This window comes from Vombatus ursinus, unplaced genomic scaffold, assembly GCF_900497805.2.
Source record: "Vombatus ursinus unplaced genomic scaffold, bare-nosed wombat genome assembly UNPS02014789.1, whole genome shotgun sequence".
Lineage (NCBI taxonomy): Eukaryota > Metazoa > Chordata > Mammalia > Diprotodontia > Vombatidae > Vombatus > Vombatus ursinus.
Genome location: NW_020954567.1, coordinates 24,171,989 through 24,191,703, shown reverse-complemented (window position 1 = coordinate 24,191,703; position 19,715 = coordinate 24,171,989).

The following is a 19,715-nucleotide window of genomic DNA, read 5'->3' as shown; positions in this document are numbered from 1 at the left end:
GCAGAGACACTAGAGTGGTTTGCTATTTCCTTCTCCAGCTCATTTTACAGATGAGACAACTGAGGCAAACAGGGTTAAGTGACTTGCCCAGGGTCACATAGCTGGTAAGTATCTGAGGCCACAATTGAACTCAAGAAGATGAGTCTTCTTGATTGCAGGCTGGGCACCCTATCTACTGTGCCACCTATCTGCCCTGACCTCCCCATTATCTTTGGGCAATAAGTTGTCCCTATTTAAAAAAAAAAAGTTTTATCTGGGTAATGAGCATTCCTTTCTAAGGAATGAAACAAGTATTTATGAAGTACCTACTATGTACCAGACACTGTGCTAAGCACTTTACTAATATCTCATTTTATCCTGACAACAACTATGGGAGGTAGGCACTGTTATTATTATTTTACAGTTGAGGAAACTGAGGCAGACAGAGGATAAGTGACTTGCCCAGAGTCACATAGCTAGTAAATGTCTGAGGCTGAATTTGCCAGTATTTGTCAGCGGGTAGGATGTGAAGTCTAGTTTTCTTAATCCCAAGGTCATCTCTAGATGCACTGTGCAATCCTGCCTCTCTGAAATAATAATAATTTACATTTATAACACCCTTTTATTTCATAGCATTCTCACATCTATTATCTTATTTAATCGTAAAAAAAAGAAAAAAGGGAAGACAAGATAGTATTATTCCCATGTTATATACAAAGCAACTGAGGCACAGAAGATTTAAGTGATTTGTTCAAATCTACAAGTTAGTGGCAGAATGAGGGATGACATCAAAAGCTCTGATTACTGGGCCCTGGCTCTTGCCATCCCAACACACTGCCTCTAACTCAACCTATTCCAACCACTTTAGATAGAAATACAGCGGCTCTGACTGAGGTTCTGGCAAGCACCATCCCTCACCCTTCCTTCATGTTCTCTCTGGATTAATCAATCAATAAACATTGATAACATACCTACTATGTGTCAGTCACCAAAATAGGCACTGAAAATGGAGAAGAAGTGGTATAGTGTCAGGGAAAAGGCGTTGACCTGGGAATCAAGAGAACTGGGCCCTAGTCCTAGCTTTGCTGCTAATTATCTATGGGCCAGTTATCTTACCTCTCTGGGCACCAGTGTATTCTTCTCTCAAATTTAGGGATTCAATGAAATGACTTTTCAGGTCCTTTTGAACTAAAAAAATTCTATACCCATAAGATAGAGAGATGGTTATCCTAAGCTACTTTTATTCCAGAAAAGAAAAAAAAACCTTTGGCATTTCCCCCAGAAAACCAAGAACCTTAGCCCAAACTTTAAATATATGACCTTTGGGAGACTAGCTTTTCCACCCTGGAAAAATGTGTCTTATCTTTGTGGCTCAGATGAAATCAATCTGGCAGCTTTGTCTTCATCCACTCCCTGATTTGTTGATGTCAAAAAACAAGTACTCAAGGGAGATACAGAAGAGAACAAGAGTAGTGGGTTGTGACTTAGGTATTGGCAGACTTGTGTGAAAGAGCCTTTTCCGATATCCTAGTATCTCCCCTTTAGTCAGAGCAATCTTCTCCTGGTCAATATGCAGAGTCTAAAGGTTCCCATCAAAAATAAAATACAATATAATGTTAATGTGTTTATCAATAAAATATATAATGTTAACATAGTATGTTCTATTATAATAGATGGTGCTATATTATCTATAATATGTTATATTTTTCTATACTATGTAACACATTATATATAATATATTATGTCATATTATATGTGTATATATTTTATATATATGTATGTGTATGAAATGTAACATTGGTCCTTAAATTAAACTCAAAAAACCCCTAAGGTTCTACCTTATGCCTAGCAAATTGACAACGACGGAAGACGTCAATGTTGGAAGGATTATGAAAGATGGGCACCCTAATGCAAATGTATTCTTATTAGAGCTGTGAATTTGTACAACCATTCTGTAAAGCAATTAAGAATTATGCAAAGGAAGTGACTAAAATGTCCAAATCCTTTGACCCAGAGATTCCACTGCTATGCATGTGTCCCAAAGAGGACAGCGATAAGAAGAAAATCCCTATAAACACCAAAATAAAGACATGAGCATCACCAATATCACATAATGTCTCACAATACAACAACAACAAAAGTATATGGGACTGGCGCACAAACTTGAGCATTTTCAAGGACCAACTACCCCAAAGGGGAAAGAGTCCTTGCTCGAATTTTTGGACACTTTTTGAAGAAGTAGCAGAAGGTCTTTACCCTTACTGAACCCTTTTTCTGCAGGTCACTCACAAAGGAAAACCTCGTCTTGGAGGTAGAACTGATTGACCCTTGTGATGTCATATCAAAGCTGAATAAATGAAGTGTGAAAAGAAGGAAGATGTAGAAATCCAGAGAGAATTTCAAAACAACGAACAGAGGTCATCTCCATTCTTCTCCCCTTTGTAAATGGTGGCATAACATGTCCAAAGGTTTTAGGGAGTCATTTGGAAGCGTGTATTCAGAGCAAGAAAATTGTTTATACCCTTTGACCCAATAACTCCACTTCAGGGAATATATCCCAAGGAAATAAAGCCAAATGGGAAAAAAATAACTTGTACAAAGATATTCATAGCAATGCTATTTATAACAGTGAAAAATCAGGAACAATTCAAGTGCCCTGCCATAGGGGATTTGCTAAGCAAACTACAGTATATTAATACAATGAAGGATCATATTGCTATTAAAATGACAATTGGGAAGACTATGTAACACACACTGTGGTTTTTATTATTTATATTTATTTAAAATTCTATACATATATAAAAGTTATAATTGTATTTATTTAACATAATTATTTTTGTGAAACAACAAACACTGGTTACAACTATGTAAAAAATTAATGTGACTCCACCCTCAGGCAAATTTGGTGGTCTCCCAAAGGACGTTCTGGGGCATTGAATACTGTGAGGGAGACATGACTCCTGATTGGCTGACCAACTGCTGGGGGGAAGAGTAGAGAGGTAAGAAAGAAGACAAGATAATAAAGGAGTGCTCATCCAGCTACTACCATCTCCCTACTTTTCACAATGGTAGAACTCCAATCTCCCCAAGATATAGTGTGGGGCATTTCAGATCAATCTATAAATTTCTGTTAAATTGATTCATACATAATGGATCATACATATGGACATCAGTAAAGACAAGAAGAGAACTTAGAGAGATGTAAATGATTATTGTTTAATGTTAACAAGATTGGTGTAGTGGATAGTAGGATGGATTTGTAGTCAGGAAAGATCTAGGTTCAAATCTCATATCTAATATTTATTAGCTGACCATCGGCAAGTTATAAACTCTCTGAGCCTCAGTTTCCTCATCTATAAAATGAGGGAGGCTGGGCTAGATGCTTTCAAAGTCCCTCCCAGTTCTAACTTAGTGCAATGATCCTTTTTTCCTATCAGGGTATGAATATGTTATTTAAAAATATAAAACTTCTCACCATTCCCCTTTAGTATGGCCCCCAATAGTTAATAACATATCTCCCATAGATAACTCTGTATAAATTTTTTTTCTTTGAAAAAAGACAAGATGGCATCAACCTTGTCAGCTTTGCCCGGGTATCAGGGTGGGGACAATGATGATGCTAATAGCCCTTTCTGCAGTCTGGCATAGGATGAGGTGGGTATACAGGGAAGGCGTGCTTATTCTCTGGGTAGGTGGCCTTTCTTGTACACTTTTCTTGGAGTGTCGTTAGGACACCGACACTGAGCATTGCTCTCAGACATAGAAGACTCCTTTGCTTTTTGTTTTCATGTTTTACTAGACTCCAAAAGGCATAAAGAGCATTCAAGTGTTCCTTCTGGATAAAAATGGTTACAGTCATATCACTTTGACTTTGGTCATGTGTGACGTTGGATAAGTCATTTAACCTCTCCGAGGCAGGAAAAGTCAAGAAAACACCAGGGAACAGCTAGCAGTATAGTGAAATAGTGAAGGGGAGTAGAGTAAAATAAGGCTGGAAATGAAGGTGGGGGTCAAGTTGTAGAGGGCTGTATGTGTCAGACTAAGGATATTTTATCCTAGAGACAACTGGGAGCCACTGAGGTTTTCTGAAAAAGAGAAGAAAATGATCATGCTATGTCATCTCCTGAAGAGGGGGGCTGGACTGGGAAACCACTTAAATCCAATCTAACTCTGATGTCATTCTGATTATTTTACCACAATGAGACTTTTACAGATGGCAAAGCAGACACTGGCAATAGCCCTAATGGGGGCACCAGCTTCTCTCCATGCTAGAACCTCTTGGCTATAACAATTGGAATAATGGTAGTCCCGTTAACAGAAAAAGAAGGGAAAAAAAGGAAAACGTGAAGAGTTTCTGATTTCTACATGGCTTAGGTGTGTAACTGGATAGGCAACAAAAGAGAGAGACAGAAAGAGAGAGAGAGAGAGAGAGAGAGAGAGAGAGAGAGAGAGAGAGAGAGAGAGAGAGGATGGGTGGAAAGAGCAGCCCGAGAGAGAGAGAGAAGTCAAAGATAATGCCAAAGTTTTGAACCTAAGAGATAGAGAGAATGGTCATGCTATTGACAGAGAGTGGAGAGGGGACCAGGAAGAGATTTGGTATCTAGCACGATGCCTTAGAATAGTAAGAGTTTAACAAAATGTTTGTTGATTGCTTGATCATTTCTTTCTTGGACATATTGAATTTAAAGTAATGATGAACTATTTGAGTTATCCAAGTGGAAATGTCTATTAGGCGGTTGGAGATAGGAGACAAGAATTAGCACAAGACAACAAGATTAGATCTACAGATTTGAGAGGTATCAGCATGAAGGTAATGGTAGAAGTCACAGTGATTATTCAAGTGTCTGTGGAAGAATACAGAAGAAATAGAACAGATGTCCAAGGACTGAGCCTTGGGAAACACACAGCATTAGAAAAGAAAAATAATAACAATGAGGGGAAAATAGACAAGAATTTGTTGAAGATGTAAAAGGTGAAACAGGATAATAAAGTGTCATAAAAACCAAATGAGGAGAGAGAAGAGAGAGACAGAGAGAGAAAGACAGAGATATAGAGACAGAGAGACAGGGAGAGACACACAGAGAGAGACAGAGACAGAGAGACAGAGAGACAGTGAGAGAGAGAGAGAGAAAGAGAGAGAGAAAAAGAGAGAGAGAAAAAGAGAGAGAGAGAGAGAGAGAGAGAGAAATAGTATTAGCAAAGGCAACAATTCTCCAATATTTTACCATGAAATTCCTTGGCCATGTCCCTTTTATTCCCACATAACACCAAGAGCTCATATATATTGTTTTATTGCTGTTTATGAAAATATGTTTGTACAGCAAAATAAGATTTTTTTACAATGCAACCATCAAAATGAAATTTGTTTTTCTACCTAATTCAAATCATACTTTGCAACTCAGAGAAATCTTTCTCTCAGCCGTAATGCTGTTTAATTCCCTCCTTCCATCATTTCAACATGTACTTTCTATTAAAGGCTTCATTCCCTTTCCAATTCCTGTCTCTTGCAGCTTTCCAGAAACAGCAAAATAGCCAGCTGCTTCTGTTGGTGAAACCTCACTTTCTCTCCCTCCAAAGCTCTTAATGGTGTGCTGTTTGACATCATTTCATTGATCTGGGTTTGCAAGGACAGCCCCCTTAGAAACTGATTATTTCTAGAGTAGCTACCATCCAATGAAAGGTACCCAGCTTTGGCTACATAGAGCCCTATGCTAAAGCTTAACTCAGACTTGGACAACTGAGAAAAATCAGATTTAGCATAAGAATAAGCTGCTTTTTATTGTGTTATTGTTGTTTTTGAGTGGTTTCAGTCATGTCTAGCTCTTCCTTACCCCATTTGAGGTTTTCTTGACAGAGATACTGGAGTGGTTTGCCATTGCCTTCTCCAACTCATTTTACAGGTTAAGAACTGGGGCAAACAGGATTAAATGACTTGTCCAGGGTCACAAAGCTAAGAAGTGTCTGATGCCAGATTTGAACTCAGGAAGATGAGTCTTCCTGACTCCAGGGCCAGCACTCTATCCACTGGGTCACCTAGCTGCCCCAAAAAGCTTCTTTGTCTATAGAAATAGTACTTTAAATAATTATAGCAAGTTAATCTCTAATTACTGAAGAGTAACAAAAGGAAGACTTAAATAAATGTAAACACCTCAGTCAAATACTTTACTCCTTAAATCACTAATTCCATTTCATAGCTTCTTGGTGAAGTCTCAAGGCCTTAGATAACTGAGCATAAGCGACCAAATAGTGATCCTGAGATGGATGTTTCCAGCCCGGGAGGCAACCTCATGAGTTTAAGAGGTTGGGAGCTCCTGGGCACCTCAGTAAGTGCCAGCTTCCCAGATGAAGGTGAATCCTGCAACTATCATAATCTGCAACTTCTCAGAGGATAATATGACCACAGACAGGAGGATGAACCCAAAGCCTGGTCTGGCTTGCCAGAAGACATGGACCTTGAGGGAGTTTTTCAGACAGTGAAGAGCTGTAGCAAAGATAAAATTCTTATTCAACAGTTCCCCTGAATGTCTTATGCTTAAATATTTTAAGTAACAATCTCCCAGGAAAGTATAAGAGCAGTAATAAATTACTGTTTTATGTTTTAAGTTTTTACCAATTGGTACTTATTTGTTTTGTGTGTGTGTATGTATGTGTATGTGTGTGTGTGTTTTAAGCATTTCTTTCCTGTAGAGGAAATCAATAGTTACCCTACAACTGATCTTTATTGCAAATTGAATAACTTTATACTCCTTTTGGAGATATCTCTAGCATGAGTCATACTTAAGCTTAAATGATTTGCGCATGATAACAGAGATACTGCATCCCAAGGCATGACTTTAATTCCAGATCTTCCCGACTCTCAGGCCTGTTCCTTATCTATTGTATCATATTGGTTCTCCAACAACATAATGGTTAAATAATATTTAAGCATTTATTTTGATTGATTTAAATTAATTCTATTCCATTAGCAAGACAGAAATGCAAATAGTGTACCAGGGCACTATACGATTATGTATCAAACAAGTGGTGTAGACAGAGCTATGAGTGAAAAGAAGGAGAGTTCATTTCAAGGAACCATTAGGGAAGTCTTCTTAGAGGAGGCAGGACTGAGATAGGCCCTGAAGAATGGGTAGGATCTGGACGGGTGGAAAGAGCAGCCCAAGGTGAAGAGCCCTATCCGTAAGAAATCTTCAAAAGTTGGGTAGAAAAGATACACAAGTTCTCTCATATGAGTTGACTTGACTGGAAGCAGGTGATTATGCCCTGCTGAGGTCCATCCGTGCTGTATAACTACTAAAATCTGTTTCTTGACATCTGCATCTGCATGATAGGGAACCAAACATTTATCAGTCTAACTGAACGAAAAGGCAGATAGCGACAGCCTGTTATAGTGGGAAGGCATTGAGCTGGGAGTCAGGAGATGGGGGTCTACTGTTCCCTTGCTGTAAAACATTGGCATTACCTTGCCTTCATGGGCTTCAGTGACCTCACCTGTAAGATGAGGGGATTGGACTAGGTAATGATCCCTCCTATTTCTAACATCTTATATTCTCTGAATCTTCCTTCTCCCTATTTAATATACTGAGAGAAAGCCCCAAGAGATGGACAAAGAAAGAGGGCCAACTGTAGTGTCTGAGTCCTTGCCTTCCTGGAAGTACTTTCTGGCTGGAACCTAGGAGTTTGGTTATGCTGTTGTTGACAGCTATCCCCTAAGGATGAAACCAGTCCAATAATGCATCTCTACCTTAACCGAGGGGCAACTAAAATTAAACCAATTCTCCAGAAGAAGGAGGGAAGGAAAGATGGATTCCCTGGGAGGCCTTATCTTCATCTTTCCCACTCCTACACAGTTTAAAAAAGCAATTTCAAGTTTCTGGAAGGAAAACTGACTCCTCACTAAGGGACTCTTTTTTTGTTTTTGGTTCGTTTGTTTCTTACAGAGCTTCCTTAATTCAGAGCTGCCACGTACATGTATATAAATGCCCTCTAAAGTCATGACATCAACGAAATACGAGTGACTGAAGAAATCATGTAATGAACCATCACATAAAGTACCACGGGTTTTGGCCTTACAAGGTGGAATTTCAAAACTCCAGTTCTCATCATTACTGCTTCCCATCTAGGGACAGAAGGACTCAGCTGTTTTTCTTAGTACTGGGAGTATTTCAGGGTATTCCCCAGAGAACATACACATCTCCGTGGGGGCTGTAGCATCAAACAGTGTGGCAGGGGATGTCTGGAAAACCTATGTAACCTGTATGCATGGAGTAGGGAAGATTTCCATTCACAGTATTTTCCAAAGACTATCTTCCAGACTGCCTAGTCTCTGGTGAACAAGATCTTGTTCCAGAAAGACCTTGCCTGGCCAAAAGAAATTTCCTTTGGGGCAATAGTTCTCAAAGTAATATCAGAATCTAACAGTTTTCTTCAAGACCCCTGCTGGAGTGCTGGGGTCTGATCTACTCAAGGATTAATCTTGAATAATAGGAATAATAGGAATATTAGGAATGATATAATATAATATAACCCTGAATAATAGGAAAATGGGTATTATTATCCAAATTACACAGATGAGGAAACTGCAAGTTAGGAAATGACTTTCCTATCATGACTGGAGGCAGAATTCAAATCCAGGTCTTCCTGATTCCAAATGCCTTGCACATCTCTGGTTTACCAAAATATATACAAACATATCTTATTTGTATATAGCTGTTTGCATCTTGTCTCCCTCCATTAAATTACTGGACTGTCTTTTGCCTTTTTTTTGTATTCCCAGCACATCCTAGAGATTAATAAGTGTTTGTTGAGTTGGGTTAACATAATAAATACTCAATAAAAGTTTGTTGAATTACATTGGCTGACCAGGCAGAAATTTGTGTCTTCATTTATTCTGTTCCCTTGCCAAATTCTGTCTTTCAAGGACTGAATTCAAGTCTGTCTTCCTACAATGAAGCTTTCTTTAACTCTTCCAGACCCTGTTAATCTCTCTTTCACTGAAGACTTGTAGCTTATTTTTTCTCCAGCTCCCAGGAGGTATTGGATCATAACAGGCTAGAATATGCCCCCAAAGTGATCAAACAAGGAGGAAAAGGATCCTTCCATGCAAAAAACATTCATGACAGCTCTTTCTGTTGGATCAAGCAACTAACAAAAAGGGGATGCACATCAATGGTCAAATCACTGAACAATTTATGGCACATGAATATAGTGGAATGTTATGGCGCCATAAGAAATAATGAAAGGGACAGTTTCAGAAAAGCCTGAGAAGGCTTGCATGGACTGATACGGGGTGAAGTGATCAGAACCAGAAGAACAACTTAATCAGTAACAACAGCGTTGTAAAGAAAAACAACTCTGAAAGACCTAAGAGTTCTAATCAATGAAATAACTGACTCCAGAGAAGCGATGAAGCAGAGAAGAGGCACAAAATGAGATATGGCAAGTGTGTGGATTTGTTTTGCTTGACTATGCTTATTTGTTACAAGAATTGTGCTTTTCTTTTTTTTTTTTTATTTGGGGAAGGGAGGCGGGGAAGCTAACTATAGGGTTGCCAGAAAAAGAAAAAGGAAAAAGGAAAGAGTCATGTAAACATTTTTAAAAGGCACAGAAGATATTTCAAAAGGAAACACAAGTAGGACAGCTTTGAAAGTAACATGTTTATTAAAAAAAAATAAGCTGTACACAATAGCTTTAGATAATCCTGTTTTCACATATAATCCTCTCTCTTCTACTTTGTATATGGAAGTGTATTTTGTTGTTGTTGTTGTTAACCAAATTAAAATTTTAAAAAGTAGCGCAATGGATAGATAGCTCTGGGCCTAGAGTTAGGAAGACTTGAATTCAAATCTGGTCTTAGACACTTACCAGCTGTGTAACCCCAGGCAAGTCACTTCGCCTATGTTTACCTCAGTTTCCACAGCTGTACAATGGAAATAATAATAATACCTAACTCCTATGATTGGTGTGGGGATCAAATGAGATCATTGTAAAGGGCTTTAGTGTGTTATTTGGCACATAGTAAGGACTATGTAAATGTTAACTGCTATTATTATTGTTATTGTCATTATTATTATTACAAAATTTTTTAAAAGATGACAGCAGCCAGTAGGGGACTATTTGATGGGATGTACTCAAGGAACTAATTTATCACCATGTTTAGAGTTACAGTGCAGTAGAATGTGTTGAACCATTTACAGAGTCAGAGGACCAGGGTTCAAATCCCAGCTCTGCCATTTTCCACCTATGTTACCTTGGGCAAGTCATGTGAGCTAGTTGGATACTAGTGCCTCATCCACAGAATGAGGAGATTGACCTAGATGAGATCTGAGATCCTTTTCTAAATCTATGATCTTCTGAGAGTGGGAAGAAAGCAGACAATAACTTAACCTCAGCACTTCAGAACTAGCCAAGCCAGTCCCAAGGCAAGGGATTCTAAGTGTAGTAACTTCCCACCACCCTGAGCCAGGAGGAGGTGTGAGGACAGTGACAGAAGAGCTAGTAGAAATCCCTGCTCATCCATTAGTGGGTCTTAGGGAGACAGTTGGGATGCCACTTGCCAAAACCAAAAGCTATTTCACCCCTTCATTTGGCTTCCATTAGGCCAAGAGTAACCCCCTTCCCTCTATGTCAGCACTTTCTTTTTTTCTTGCCATTTCATTTTTAACTCTGACCAATTATCACAGATGGCTCCATTTGCTCCAACAGAATTCAGTACCATCTGTAACATGGCCATTTGAATTAAATAATGAAACAAAAATACTTGGATCTGCCTGAAAGGCTTCCTCATCCCCAGGAGCTCCACAACATTTGAAAATTCATGGGACAGGCCTGATCTGGAACCCAGTAAATGGTAACAGAAAGCGGCCCAAAGACCAGGGATGTCCAGCAGAGACAATGTAATGCCTGGCTGAGTTGACATACAATATCCGGCAAAGAAAGACAAGCCTTCCCAGAGATGTGTCTTGTAGAGATGATATGCCCAGCAGAGATTTATGTGTTCACTAGAGTGAAGAAGTGAGATGCCCCACAGAGAGCAGCAGGATAACATCACCAAGGTACCCTGTTAGCCTTGCAATATAGGAGTAGTCCTCAGGGGTTGAGGCAAAAAGCCCAATAAAAAGAATTTGAATCCCAACTCTACTTCCTGCTACCTGGGTAACTGACCTCGGGCAAGTTCCTGTCTCCTACTCAGACCTTGTTCATCTCATCTGTAGCATAATTGGCTTGGGCCACTAGAGGATCTCGAGGGAGGCCCCTTCCAGCTATAAATCTCTGATGCTCTCATCCTGTGAAAATTCCTCTGTGGGAGTTCTATAAAATGGGAAAGAGATGAAAGAGCACCTGGTGGGAGACCTGAGGTTCCAAGGGTCACTCAACTCTGTCCCAGCCCTCATCTTCCACAAGTGATTAACTGGTCCAGGCTTTCACTATGATTCCCAGTACTAAAGATGTAAAAGATCTACTGTGGCACAACTTGAGTGCATATGTGTGTGTGTGTGTGTGTGTGTGTGTGTGTGTGGGTGGGTGGGTGTGTGTGTATACATGCATGCACATGAGTTAATGTGTATAGGGTTCAGCCCGTGTCACCGCTGATCCTCCCAGTGAATAGCACCTTTCCCAATATTCCTCTTCATACATATTGGTTTTTATTTCTCTGCATACCCATCATTTCCCCTCAGCAGAATATAAGCTCCTTGAGGACAGGTACTATTTTAGTATCACCCTCACCCAGTTCTAGAAGATGCTTAATAAATACTTGTTTAATTAAATCAATCATCATCCTCATAGCCTATAAAGGACCTTAGAATTCACCTAGATCAAGGGTTCTCAACCTCTTTTGTATCTTGAACCTCTCTGGTAGTCTACTAACACATTTGGATCCCTTTTTCAGAATAATGTTGTTAAATACATAAAATAAGATACATAGGAGTATAAAGAAAACCAATTATATTGAAGTACAGTTATCAAAATATATATTTTAAAATAATGGGTCCCTTGAAATCTACCCACAGACCTTTTGTGAAATCCATGGACCCAATATTAAGAACCCCTGATTTAGTTCAATGCCCTTATTTTATAGATGGGGAAACTGAGGTCTAGAAGTTAAATGGCTTGCCCAAAGTCACATGAGACATTTGTAATAAGTGGCAGAACCAGGTTTCGAACCTAGTCATCTGACTTCAAATAGTTTTCTTCCTAGTACATCACATGCCTATTGAATTGAATTGAACCAAATCAAATTGAATTAAATTTAGTGGGCATTTTTAAAAACCTACTTGGCTTTATTCCAGGCTGCTCAACTTAGGCTACAGAGAGGGCAAAATAAATATGATAATAAAAAAGCTGACATTTCTATAGGCCTTAAAGTTTGCAGGATACCTCCCTCACTATAACCTTGTGAGGCAGAGAGTAAGCTTTCTCACCCTCTCCCTGCTTTCCCCATGTGGTCCCCAGCCTCCAGCGAACTACTCTTGGTTAGGTCATCATAGCTGATCTAGGGGAATGAAAACATTTGACTGATGGATATGTAGCAGGCATAAACCCGTTAAGAGACTCACAGGAAAGATGCAGTGTTATTATTTGACACAAATCATTATGACTTACTCTTCAGAAATAGAATTGGAAAAAAATCTCAGCAAATATAGTTTATTTCCTTTAGGAGAGCCCTTGCTTTCTTCCCAGGGTTTAAAGCCTGTTTGGTTATTGGTCAATATGGAGAGATAGAATGAGAATCCTCTTCATTTTCTAGGAAGGCATGTGTTGTTCTCTCCCCTAGCCAAAAGGGTAACCTGAGTCAGAAAGACATCATTTATTTAAATGTGTAACCCTAAGCACAAGGTTACAATGGCATTTAGGGTTAGAAAAACCAGGTACAGAGAAGAGTTGAGAAAGCATACTTCCCTTCCCATTTGCTGAGATAAAGCCCTAGGGGTGTGGGATATTGCAGGTACCAACAGGTGTGTGAGCTGGTTTTGCTAAAGTACTTTTTTTTTTCTCTTTCTTTTTTAATCTTTGTTACAAGAGGTAGCCATCTGGGTTGGTGAGGGGAAAGTATACAGAGGTATTAATAAAAATAAAGTGTAGAAAATAAAAGCTTGATAAATGCTGATGAGTATAAATCAGAATAAAGCACTGAAGAGTCATTAGACAGTCTTTTTGCTCAGGGCCTGCCTTGGACAGAATTTTGAATTGGGTGAAATTTTGCTTCAGTGAGCTACCCCCTCTACCAATTTATCCCAAATGAGGTGATTTTTGGAAGACCATTTTCAATGTGTCCCTGTTTTCTCTAGGAAAAGATTCACACTCACCAGTTTGCCATTTGAAGCCCTATATCCTCTGGCTCCAGCCTACATTTTCAGTAATATTTGACATTACTTTGTTTCACACTCTACCTTCCAGCCAAGCTGGCCTACTTGCTGAAGCCTAGTCATATTACATCTCCCACTTCTCTGTCCTTGCATAGACTATATCTCATGCCTGGAGTACAATGCTTTACCTCCTTGGATTCCTTGTAGGGTCAGCTTGGGTGCCACATACTGCAGGAATTCCTTCTTGATCTCCCCTGTTACTAATTGCACTTCCTTCATTTTTTTTTTAGAATTTAAAAAAAATCCTGAACTTGCCAAACTATAATTAAAATGAGTATTTCCATGCATATGTACTAGAACAGGAAAAAGAGGATCATACATGTAAGTGTGATCTCTATTATGGACAACTTGCTTTTCTTTCAAAACATATAACAAATTCAAGATGCAACTTTCTTATAAGTGATTCTGGTTTTCCTTCTATTATCTGTGTATTTGTAAAAAAAAAAAAAAAAGGTTCCAATGACTAGTTTTTCTTTTTTCTTTTTTGGTCGTCTTATGTCTATCTCCCCTCTTCCTCTCCAACACTGAAAAAAAAATGGAAAAAAAAAAGAAAAAGAAACTCTTGTATCAAATACACATAGCCAAGGAACTAGATTTCCACATTGCCTATGTCCCAAAATGTAAGTTTCATTCTGGATTTTAAGTTCATCACCTTTCTGTCAGGAGGTGAATAATATGCTTATTCACCAGTCTTCTGAAGTTACAGCTGGTCCTTGCATTAATCAGGGATTAATTAATTTAAGTAATACTTTAATTAATAATTAAAAAGCTTTCAAAGTTGTTTCCTTTACAATGTTGTTATTTTATATGGGGGTTTGCCCATATAGGTAATGTGTATGCCCAAAAAATCCATTTTTCCAAGTAAAAACAAACAAAAGGCAGAGAAGTTATACAAATTATAATATATCATACCAGACAATGTACAGAGTGAATGAGCTCACTACAATGAGTGAGATATCTCAATTCAACCTGAGTAAGAATCCTTGATCTCACCCAAGAGGAAATTCCCTAAAATTTCTAGGGAGACAGGCTAGAAATCAATGTGTGTACTGTGTATGGCGGTGGGGGTGGGGGAACTCTCCCAGGCATCTGCCTTCTCAGACTTTGTCCTTTTTCTCTCTGATTTTCTCCTCAAAGAGAGTACAGAAACTCATGTGTGCCCCCTCTCTAAGCAGAAGGAAGAATTTCTCTTTTCTTCCAAATTCTTGTATTAGCTCCAACCCTCACTAAAGCAAGCAATGTCAAGTCATTATCTTCTTTACCAATCCAGAATCAGAGGCAGTAAGCAGCATAGGGCTGGCCCTCCTTCACCTAGATTGTTGTGAGACAGGTTAATAAACTGGAGTTAAACCAGGAATGCAAAGTTTGTTCAATATAAGGTAATCCATAAACGTAAACGACTACATAAATAACAAAAAATTACTATAACCTGAAAAAGGTTTTTCACAAAATCTAATATAATTTCTACTCAAAATACTAGAAAACTAATAAATAAATGGACTTTTCTATTTAATATTGTAAATAATATCCTTCTAAATTTAAAAGTGAGTATCATATGTAATTGAGAAAGGCTAGAGTCTTTTCTAATAAGATTAGGGATAAAGCAAATACGTCTATCATCTCTGTTATTATTTCATAAAATTCTAGCGGTTTTCAAGCTACAGCAATGTGACGAGAAAAAATTGAGAAAGCAAGCATAGGCAAAGAGGAAACAAAGTTATCATTTTATGCAGCTGATATGATGGTCAATCTAGTGACCCAGAGGTGAGGAACCTGTGGCCTTGAGGACACGTGGCCCTCCAAGTCCTCAAGTGCAGCCCTTTGACTGAATCCAAACTTCACAGAACACAGTCGATGAACAAGAATTTACTGAGAGCTTACTATGTGCAAGGAAATGTGCTAAGCACCAGAAATACAAAGAACAGCAAAGGTAGTCCTTTGAGGAGTTCAAAATCTAATTGGGGAAACAACTTTGAGGAGGGACGGGCCCCATGGACCTTCTGCCCCATCACTTGCTGCTGGGCAAAACTTCTCAAGATTTATTAAGATTCATGTTAGGAGTCTTTGTTTGTTTGTTTGTTTTAATTAAGATTCTAAGGTGATGTCTGTTTTATTGTTCAAAGTCAAAACCCAAAACAATGGGTGCATTCCAGAAAAAAAAAAAACTAATGATGAGGTTATTCCATTTGAAACATTTGTGGATACTATTTAAATATTTGTGCCATAAATGACCAACCCAAAGATCATGTGGGGCCTCTGCTGATGACCATTTCTTCTCTGTGGATCATACTTAGGCAACTACCTGTCTCTATGGTATCTCAAGGTCCCTTTAAACTCTGGGATTCTATGGCTTGGCCAAGGTCATGGTGAAAGCTGGAGGAGAAATACTGGGAGGGACCCCAGGACTGTCTGTCTTGTAATGTCTTGCTGTTATTGATTTCCTCTTTGGAAAGCAAGGCAATTCAATATCACTCCTTTTTCCCTTCACTTTTTCCACTCTACAGAAAAGAACAGGACCTACTGTTCAGAAGAAGATGCAAGTGCATTGATTGGAAGGAAAATCTCTTATTCCATCTTGTCTATGGTGTTGTTCCACACTCTATATTTAGTTAAATGCTTCAAAGAGCCAGAGATGCAATAAAAATGAGCTAAAAAGGTATCGGGCCCAGGCCAAGAGGCAGTATGAAGCTGCAAGATCTTATTCTGTGCCCAGGGAGGATGACTTTTAAAAACCCAGAGATGATGTAAACACATACAAGCTCCCCCAAGAGCACTATGTTTTCTAATCCTCTGACATTATATAATCACCAACTAATCAACCTATGGTATCTGAGCAAGGATGAGAACAGTAGGGTCCTCTTTTACTCATGAAGAGATAAATCACAAAGAGGCTAAACCCACAAGCCCAAGACCACACAGGGAGCTAGTCACAGAACTGGCAAAAAATGAAAGTCCAACTTCCCTGTTAGTGCTGGCCTGTGGTTCCCCCCAGATGCTCCTTGCATCAAAGAATGACCTTGTTCCAGAGGTCAGAGCATCCAGCATCCTGATCTGACCAAGAAGTGAAAATCAGCTTGATGGGTAGACACACTATAAGTTACCCAGTCTGTCTTGCCACAATACTGTGCCACTAGAATAATCAAAGTGGGAGATGGTGTCCCTTGGGACATTCTAGCAATCGTTACAAAGAGGGAAATGCATGAATACTCTAATTTATTTCAACTTTAAAATGGAGATAATGATACGTGACTACCTAACATCAGAGAGATCCCTTTTTGGATAGGATTTGTGATTTCATTAGTGTGAAGAGTTATTGGTGATGTAATTCCTTCCACCAATGAAGAGAAATAACTGCTCTGTAATTTACATAGAATTGCCTGGGACACTGAGAAATTAAATGACTTGCCAAGGGTCACACAGCTAGGATGGGTCAGAGACAGTACTTGAACTGAGGTCTTTCTGACTCCAAGGAAAGTTCTATCCAGTATGCTACTCTCTCAGAGGTGTACTACTCCTAGAGTGAGAGCAAACGATAAAAGACGGCCAGTTTTTAATCCCCCTTACTGTCAAAGAAGCTGCACCCAAACCCTCCATCCTTTTATTCTTTCCTCAGGTGAACAAAAAAGAGATATCTATCATTGTTAATGAATATTTAGTTTTCACTATGTTACTCGTGCTCCACTGGTAACAATTCAATAACGAGAGATCTAAAGAAAGGTCCCTAATACGAGGCGGGGATCCCCTGGAGAGGACTCAGAGGAAGGCATCAACGAGACCTGCACAGGGATAAAGTGCTGTAGATGAGATCATAGATCTATCAATTCATCAAAAATATCTATCTCATCAAACTGCCACAAGGGTCAAATGAGATCATGTATACAAAGTGCTTTGTCAAGCATTGAGCATGATGAAAAAATAGCTACAACCATTATCATTCCTTTTATTGCTATGTCTAGGGGAAGTGCAGTGTCCCTTTTGGCAAAGGCCAGAGGACAGAGTTAGTCACCTGGGGCCAAGTGGCTGGGGAAGCTAGGTATTGTTACAAATAACAGATTTATCATCCCTGGCAGAGACATAAATTCTCCATGGGCAACTGGAAATTTAAGGGTGAAATGTGATAATGATACAATAATACCAGCTATTTTTCTTTTCTCTGTTTCTCGGGGTAGATCAGAGATTCCCTATTTCCCTGGAGAGGCCATCATTAGGGTAGTGGGCATAAACTGGACATACTTGTTCTCTTCTGAGTGTACAACCCCAATCTTCTACTGCCACCATCACCATCACCTTATCAATTAAAGAGGTCATGTGGTCACCACCTTTGAAGTGAAGCTTTTAAACATGTGGCCAGTAATGTTGGATCAATGTCCACCCCCAAAAAAGCCCATGCCACTTGTGGACACCTCTGATGGTTAGGAAAACTTTCCTTCCATTGCATTGAAATCTACCCCTCTCAGCTCTTTGCATCCATTACTCTTAGTAATGCCTTTATGGTTGAGATATATACTTGGGAAATAATTCCAATAAGAAGGAAAAAGGGGAGTTGTCTAAATAAATCAATGCGCATCTTCAGGGAGTTCATGGATAAACTTAAATTTACATAAGACACATCAAGAAAATGGAATCCAGCTATCGGTAAAGAAGGAAGAATACAAAAAGTAGGCAGAGTCCTGTAAAAATGAGCTCAGAATGCTCAGAGCTGATGAGGAATGCAAAGGACAAGAAAGGTTTGTTTGGTTGTTATTGTTGTTGTTGTATTAGAGGAAAAAAAAAGATTAAAGAAGAAATGGGACCATAGAACTTGGCTTTGTAATCTCAACTCCTATGCAGCGCCTTGCATGAAGTAAGCATTGAACAAATGTTTTTCTTTTCTTTCTTTTCTCTTTTTGAATGGGATATATGATTTCAGCAGTATTTTCATCCTCTCTTTGAAAGAAACCTCTTATACCTGTGCAAATCAATACTTTCCTTTGCAATTTATAATCTTAGAGAGTTGCCTAGGACTCTGAGAGGTTAAATGACTTTCCTACAGCCAACCTGTCTCAGAAGCAGGACTCGAATCCAGGGCTTCCTGACCTGAGGCTAGCATAGTACCATTTTACCTTATAATAAATGCTGTGAATTAAAATAAATAAGATAGATGACCACTTGATTGAAATGTTGTTGAGAAGATTATTGTTAAAGTATGAATTGGTCTTGATGGCTTCTGAGGTCCCTTCCAATTCTGAGATTCTATGATTCTTTGAAGGCAGCTATTATGTTTTCCCTCATCTTCCCTTCTCCACACTAAAGATTCCCATTTCCTCCAAATGAATTTCCTATGTCATGTTCTTGGTGTTCTTCTCTATTCCTGATAAACTCTTCTGGATTCCTTCTAGCTCGTCAATATCAGTCCCAAAATGTAGTATCCTAAATTCAACACAAAACTGCAGATTTGGTGTGGGTGGGGGAGAGTCCGGTGGAGGTATTACCTCCAGGGGTGTTGTGAGGTTAAAATGAGATAACAAATGTAAAGCACTTTGCAAACCTTAAAGACCTATGTCAATGCCAGTTATTATTATTAATATTATTATTATTAGCTTACATTAGGAAGGAGGAAAGGAAGGAAGAAGGGGAGGAAGAGAAGGAGGAAGGAAGGAAAGTAGATAAAGAAATGAGGTTAATTTGTTATGACTTGTTCTTAATGAAACTGTATCATCTCTTTGTGATTACTACTTTCTTTTATGGATGTTGATTAACCATACTTTGTTTTTAATAATAGATAGCTCATGTATTCTTTTAATTTTTTTCTGTTTTCTACTATAATACTATTATATCAATCCTATCCTACTATATCAATGACTTTTAAAATTATATTTCCTCCTTTTTGTTTTTCAGGGAGTCCACTACTTAGGTAAGGTTTTCCAGCTTCTCCTCTAAGCTATTTGTTCTTCTTCCAAGTTTTTCCCCCCAAAAAATTCTAATTTGACTTTTTAGAGACAGTTTGAAATAACAGATAGAGACCTAGCTATGAAATCAGGAAGACCTGGCTTCAATTCCTGCCCTGGACATGCCCAACCTCTCATTGCTCAGGCAACTCTTTAAGATTACAAATTACAAGTTGCCAGTCTGCATTCAATATCTCTCTGTCTACTAGTTGTTTCCCTACTGTCTATAGATATGCCCACATTTCCCCCATCCTCAAAAAAAAAAGCAAACCTCACTTGATCCATTCATCCCCACTAGTTATCATCCCATCTCTTTCTTCCCTCTTGTGGCTAAACTCTTTTAGAAGGCCATCTACTATTGATACCTCCACTTCCTTTCCTCTCTCTGTCTCTGCTTTTCTCTCTCTCTCTCTCTCTCTCTCTCTCTCTCTCTCTCTCTCTCTCT